The sequence below is a fragment of the Cetorhinus maximus genome, chromosome 14 (genome assembly GCF_964194155.1).
Source record: "Cetorhinus maximus chromosome 14, sCetMax3.hap1.1, whole genome shotgun sequence".
NCBI classification, from domain to species: Eukaryota; Metazoa; Chordata; class Chondrichthyes; order Lamniformes; family Cetorhinidae; genus Cetorhinus; species Cetorhinus maximus.
This window is the reverse complement of record NC_135892.1, coordinates 53,256,630-53,264,312: the sequence shown is the minus strand read 5'-3', so window position 1 is coordinate 53,264,312 and position 7,683 is coordinate 53,256,630. Positions and strand designations below refer to the sequence as shown.

Here is a 7,683-nt window from a genome sequence, read left to right as displayed (position 1 = left end):
GACATCATCTCCTGCAATTTCATGCCTGATTGGATCGGCTGCACGCCTGCCCACAAGACGTAAACTTCTGCCCCATGTCTCACAGAATGTCTGTACACGTTCTGGATCTGGCATAGAGATCAGTGTCACCTGCTCTGGATGATTAAAAAGAAAGTCAACAGGGCAAATGGACTCACAAACTACTTTCACAGAGAGCAACATTTCACATAAAACTAGTTAGGCAAAGCTAGGAAACAGAGAGCCACACCAGATTTGGGACAGTCATGGCATGAAATTGTCCCAAATCCAAGATGTTCTAGAAACATACAGGAACCACATGGCTATTAGAATAACATTGCTTTAATTCAGGCAGTGTACTTGTGGAGAATTTTATGCTGAACAGATAGAAGAGACAAGGATAAATTCATCTGTACAGCAAATTACTCTAACCCTCCTGCATCATCATCACCATCGCCTGGGGCACTCTCAGCACCTTCATTAGGTTTTCTCCATCACCAGCTTCCAAGATTTTGTCTTCATCTTCAGCTGTAAGAGTTACTTCAGCACCTCCCTCTGCTGGAAGAGATTCTTCACCACCCTGACCTGAGTTTGCTTCAGCTTCTTCATCAGTGGCATCAGCTCCCTTCTCACACTGATCTACAATTGTCTCATCTGCATTGACAATTTCACCATCATCTTCATTACCCCCTTAATCTGCTTCTGCCTTTGCTTCTACCCTCTCACCTTCTGCAGTTTCATTTTTCTTCTCCCCAATATTTTCACCTGTAAGACTCTCATTGATTGCATCACCCTCCACAGGATCATCAACATCATCTTTAGCATCTTCTTCAGTAAACAGATTCTCCCCTGTAAGATATTTTTCCAGCATGCTCACAATATTCCGATTTATTGAGAATACTCTTAGCTACTTGAAGGCTAGTCTTCTTGAACTGCTCAAGCATTGTTTTTGTTCCTGTTGTGGTCAATCGTCTTCATGTGTCATTGAACGGCATTGTTCTGCATTGGAAAGAACATTTCACAAGCTGTAAACAGCTTCTACCTTATTCATGAAATTTTCAATACTAATACCATGCAAGAGGTTTTGTTCCTAGATCCTCTTTTTAATTGCACTTTTATTTTCCATTGAGTCACAAAATTTCAGTGTCTTCTTATTCTTGTTGAAAACATACTCATACAGAAACTCAGCTGTTTCTTTAGGAAGCTTGGTCCCAATGAATTTGAAGTTCTCCTTATGAATTTACTTTCAAAGTGGGGGAAAGTTTCATCATCAAAGGTGGGAAACTTGCAAACTGAGCAGGCATACATTATTCTTTCTGTGATACGATCCTGTTATCTCTTCCTTGTTTAAATTTTCATTTTCAGGTCATTAATTTCCTCTTGTGCATCTGCATCAGTCTCTTTTTTTTTCCCTCCCTTTCAGGGCTGTCAGTTGAATCTTTATCCTCAATGTTTGTGCATCACCTGCAGCATCTTCAACATCATCGCCAAAACCTGTCTCCTTTTCTTCTGCTTCGCCATTTGAAAAATCTGACTCATCCATTCTTCCTATTTTGCAATCTGGTTCATCGGTGCATGCAGTTGAAAGCTGCATCTTCCTTCCAAATCCCATCCCTCTTCCTCTACCTCTCCTAATCCTGAATTGATTCCACACTCTCCTTTGCTGTCTGCCAACTCCAAACTGTTTTCCTACACCCTGCATGCCGAACATCGCAAAACCAGAGGTTAAGGCCTGGGAGAAGAGCAAAGGGAGGTTCCTGAAAGGGGGGACCATAGCCCCTGCCTCCATATCCCATCGACAGCTCATTCCACTGAGCAGACAGTTGCTCAGAACTTGAAGACAATGAGAATGGGTCATTCTGGAAAGGCCTGCTATTTGGAGGCCTGTCTCCAGGCCAGTTCTGACCCCACTGGTTGCCAGGGCCACCACGTGCTCTGTTGCAGAGCTGACTCCTGCGGTTCCTGGCGGAGCTGTCAAAGCAACCTCCATAGGAATCATTATGATTAATTACTTCGGCCATCCTTGAGTAGCCCCTCAATGCTATACGTTTTGGGCTTGTCTAGCAGATGTTTCTAGAACGCTTCTATGGGAGTTGGTGCGATCACCAACTCAACAATTCTGACTGCTATCTCTGTGTTTGAAAAATCATGGTACGTACTCTTTTCCTTGCATCTGCCGATGAAGTGGTCTATGGATTCTGTCGGCTGTTGTTGAAATGACGTGAACTCTAGTTGATGAATATGGAAGTTTAATCTGGTTCTGTACCAGTCTTCCAAAGTAGTCCATATCTTTTGGGGATCTTTTAGCTCTTCTGTTAATCCTGATGTGTTCAGCCTGCATAGACCTTCATTCCCAATAGCTAGATGAATTTTAATGGCTTACTTTTCTGGTTCAGATACACCTGAATCAAGAAACCATAGTTCAGAATGCTGTTTAAACATTTTGAATTTGGATATTAGGTCAGATGCATTTCAATTCAGGCTGGGGAATTTTGTGGACATTTTGACCTTCCATCTCCTATGATACCTGGGATGAGTGTCACTGTAGCCGCTTTCACACACTTTTGCTAAGCTCCGCCCATTAACTGCAGCCACCTCTGGCCCAACTTTTGTTTGTTTTTTTTTTCTTGTTATTGAGCTCTCCCTCATTGGCTGTCAATCTAGCCCACACCCTAGTCATTCACCTTTTCTGACTGAGCTAACCTGGTGCTCGCCCTCTCGATACACTGTTCTACTCAACACAAGGGATCCATGTGGTTACCAGCTCTTTATCTGAGCACTATCCCAGCCTGTGTCTTCAATGTTTTCCTGTGCAGTCACCACACTGCAATTTCAATGCTCTCTGATGCTGCGACTCTGTTGCGGTCTGACCAGAATATCAAAAGTTGTCTCATGCCATGTGACATGATTTAAGACTGTTCACCATGTCGTAATATACTGAATCTTCCTGTCAGACTGAGCAGCATGCCATTTAGAAGGAATCGCTGCTGTCACCATGTTATGTGCGTTATAATGATATAAAGGCAGCAATCGCTCATAAGGGATTATGCAAACACGTTGTGTGTTCATTTGTTAATCTAGGCACATGCTGTGAACAGATACATAAAAGCATATTACAACAATGACCACTGCTTCCAGTGGTGTTGCTGGTACTTGAGAATCCTCTGGCCATTAGCTCTCAGAAGTGGGCTATCCGCCCTTACCACAGCGAGGACCCCATCGCCAACCAGGTAAGTGCCTGATTGGCACTAAATCAGATTAGGGGTGGTGGGCACTTGGAATGGCCATAGTAGGGTTATTACTGGCTCTCCAGCCAGTGGATGGGCCCACTACCTCAAGTATTAAATTCGCCTTTAATTATGATATATGCTTATAAAAGTGCATGGTTTATGTTACAATTTGAGGTCTGTGGTAGATAACCACCTCAGATCATTGAATAACTATCAATCACATGACCAATGCCTGGGCTATGAGTGAACTGTCATTACATCAGTGTTTAGTAAACATGAGTTGACAGATCTGCAAAGAGCAATTTATAGTAAAAAAGGTTATTTCATTATTTCATGTTGAATATGATTGTTCCATAAGTTGCAAATTAATTTCAACTAATATATTAAAAATCTAATTCTGCATGTTGTACAAAACTTTAATTCCTGTTGTCAACTTTTCCCATTATAAATTCCACTATCCACACTTATAATGGAAACTGCCTATGTAAACATGTCATGCTATAATTACACCTTCCTGCCAGTGATGGCACTGCTGTGCCTCATTTTTCTATTGCTCAGATTCTTAGTTTGCATTTCAGTGAAATTCTTGTCCTTGAACTAACTCAACCTCTTTTTTCCCAAACTGCTACAATTTTGTTATTTAACTATAGATTTTGATGCTACGATACAAAATAAGGACATAATGTATGACTTTAAAATGGGCAATGGATTACACATGAACGTCCTGGGTCAGGTATCCTCTGCCTCAAAGACATCTTCCTCTGAAGATTGCACTTTGGTCTTTGCTTCCTACTCTGCAGGAAGTTGTATAAACGTATACATGCTTGGGTGTTGACGTGGAAGTTGATTGTTGTTTCCAAGATCTGCAACCACTTTAACACTATTGCCTATAAAAAAAATCATTTACTGTTTGCACCTAGGTCATAACAGAATTCTTATTACCATCATTTTCCCTTATCTTACTTCATTATGGAAAAGCAGATACTGCACATTCGGCCAGAGTTGGTCTATGTAATAAGCAGTGTACAAAGTTGTAAAAAATAACTAAAGGAAAGAAGTTAGTCTGAAACTATACATCCTGGATCAATAAATTAAGTTCGGGACAAAATTATTCCTATGTGAGAGCTTAGTAATGGAAATCGGTTCAGCTTAATGATTGGAAGATAATGTGAAGTTGGCTAGAGAAAATGCTTAAATTAAAAAGTCTATCATATACTATTTTAACATATATACATATTATACTTATATAAATCTATTCATCTAAACCTGCTGGTGGTAATGAAATTGGTTTCTTTCATTGTCAGTGCAATAGCTTTTAAAATATCAAAATTTGTTGGATTGGCCCCAAATTAATTTGACCTGTGTGTTAAGTTCACTGGTTTTTTTTTGGCATTGATCTGTTCGCTCCATATTGGAATGTAAAAAAAAACAATTAAACCAGTAAAGGTATCCTCACTGCCAAATTGTAGTTTTTCTGTCTGGCTGTAATTGGACAGTATAATTACTGACACTCTCAATATAGGGCCTATAGTCCTTTTAAAACTTATTTTTTCTGACAAGATTTTGAAAAAAGAAAATCCTAATACACTTTTAATAAGGAAGTTTAACTGTGCAAGGTTCTAAAATCAATCTTTATTTTAAAAAATCCCTAGGAGGTCAAATATTAGTTGGATGCTTAAACACTTTAGTATCTAATTAAATGTCACATTCTATAGATTAAGATAATGCATGGCTCAGCTTTGTCATTACTTTAACACACTCACAAACCCATCACACATCCACAGGGCCCTCACTCACTGCCAGTGCAAGGGACATCACCGTTCACTCTCTCACACGCACCGTCATTGTCCTCATCCCGTCCATGGGACCACTCACCACCCACACAGGCCAGGCATACTTATCATCTGGGCCGGCAGGCGTCGTGATACACTCTCCCCATCTCTATCCATGCAGGACAAACTGGCTCACAACAGGAGGGAAAGGTCTCAGACAGGTGGAGGGATGCCAGATATCAAAGTTCTGACAGAATTCGAAAACAGGGCCATTCAGCTGGCCGGCAATGACCGAGACCGGTCCTGTGCTGATGGTGAGGTCGGCGCTGCTCTATCAAGTGAGGATCCAGCAGTGCAACATCCACCAGATAACCATGCTGTGAGCGATGTGTCCTGTTTCACAGGCCACTGCCATGCACTAATTATCTCCCCTTGCTTTCACAGGCACATCTGCCAAACAGCCGATAGAGTCCATGATCCAGGGCTTTCAATCAAGCTCTGAAGAAACCTCTGCAGAGGAATCTGAAGGCACCCTCCCTGAAGTCCCGTCACAGTGCTCATCCACACCCTCCACCAGCGCAGAGACACAGACCTCGGTGGGACCTAGCTTTAGAGTAGCCTCGGGGTCACAATCTGGTGAGCATATCGCACTTACTGATCCACAGCAGGCGGAGGCAGGGACTTCCTGGGTCCCCCGCACTCGGCGGGCTGCTGGAGGCCAGAACATTCCTGAGTCCGAATCAGATGACGAGCCTCTGGACTCGGTCATGTCACAGTTGCTGGAGCTGCAAAGGCAAACTAGGGAACATCAGGAAGGGATGGCCACTGCACTCCTCAGATTGCAAGGTATGATGGAGGAGTCCATCTGACTTCAGGCTGAGGTGATAGTGCCATCATTGCAACGCACCAAGGTCAACACTGGCAGGATGGCGGCTGCCATGGAGACTTGGCTTCAGGACATCACTTCTGCACTGCTGCGCGGGCTGAATGCCATAGTTGACATTCAACAGTGTGTACGCAAGAGGGGTGCTGGGCTGCTTGATCTCACTCCAGCTACCCCTTCCGCTCACAGAGTCAGCCAGGGACCCTCGGGCACCCATAGGGAGGAGGATCAGCAGGTGCACACCCCGGGGCCACCCAGGTGACTCCGGGAGTGAACGGCCCATCCGAATTCCCTCTTCCTGTGACATCCGCAGCTCCAGCTCAGGCCGAGGAGGGTGCCACTGCCACATAGCAGGACCTCGAAAGCAGGCTAGGGCCCTCCAATCCTTGGCCCTCCAGAGGACGCCCGCCAAAGTCATCACAGACAGGGCATCACAGTCAGCAGGCTGTCTCCACCTCCTCTGTGGATGTCCAAGGAACACCAAGATGTAACAGCAGGGTTAGGAAAGTTAGGTACAAGTAGTTGCACAACCTGGGCACAGGTGTTAATCACTTGTACATAATGTTCACTATTGTCAAAAAACTCCTAAACATGTCACCCTGCCCGTGGCTCCATGTTCTGATGAGCAGTGTTCTTGTCACTCAGATGTGAAACTTTTCTGCACAAGATAAAAGGCAGGTGTCTCAGTCCAGGGCCTCTTCCCTGTGCCCTGTGCAGCCTTCAGACCACAGTGATGGTCCAGCCTCACACTCCTGGAAACATTACTGATATCTGCACCTCAGCGGTGCTGGTCATTGCTGCCAGAATGTAGTGGGCAGGCGTCACAGAGTTCACTCATACTCTCTGTGTGCTCTCAGCACCTTTAAGGTGGGGCTGACCAGCATCTGTGCACCAGCTCCTGAACAGCTGAGGTGCTGAAGGTGGACACAGCATCAGATGTATTTAACATTTCATGGCTGCGTCTCTGAGCTGGCCCTGATCACAGAGCGCAAGTGAGCTGCCCTCAGCCAGACAGGAGTCAGACATTCTCAGAGGCCATGTGAAGATCTGTGAAGTGTCCTCACTACATGTTGTCATCATGCTCCTGTGATCGAGCAATTATTAGGGCCTCCACTGCCTCTCTGCGACAGGAGCATTCTCATGGAGGGTATTGGCACTGCGATAAGCCAGACTGGAGTCAAACGTTCACAACTGCGATGTAAGGATCTATGGGGACACCTCACTGCATGTGACACCCTCTGTGAGTTATATTGCAGGGCTCCACCAGAATGGTCCAGGCACCAGAACCTCATTTTCAGCATCCCGATGGTTTGCTCCGCCAAATTGTGAGTTGCAGCATGAGCCTCATTATAGCATCGCTCTGCTGCAGTCTGAGGCCGCCGCACTGGTGTCATCAGCCACGGCCTCTGCAGGTAGGTTTTGTCCCTGTGGAGCCATCCCTGCAGCTTCTGTGGATCCTGGAAGACTTCAGGGATCTGTGACCAACTGAAAATGTTGGAGTCGTGCACACTCCCTGGAAACCGTGCGCAGACCTGCAGGGTGCATTTGTGATGGTCACACACCAGCTGCACATTCAGCAAATGGAAGCCCTTGCAGTTGGCACTATTGACCCTGTGTTGTGACGGAGATCTGAGCATCACTTGTGTGCATTTGGTCACACCCTGCACCTGTGGAAACCCGAGATCTGGGCAAATCCAATCACATCCTGGCTCTCTTGGTCCTCGGCGAAATGCACAAAGTTGTGTGCCCTCGCGAAGATGGCATCCGTGACCTCATGGATTCATTTGTGGATGGAGGATTG

At 45.0% G+C, this 7,683-nt stretch overlaps 1 pseudogene; it reads right to left on the bottom strand.

Annotated features, from left to right (window-relative positions):
• Window positions 1–330: 330 nt before the first annotated feature.
• On the bottom strand, window positions 331–2,018 carry LOC144690002 (A-kinase anchor protein 8-like; annotated as a pseudogene).
• Between the last annotated feature and the right edge of the window lie 5,665 nt (window positions 2,019–7,683).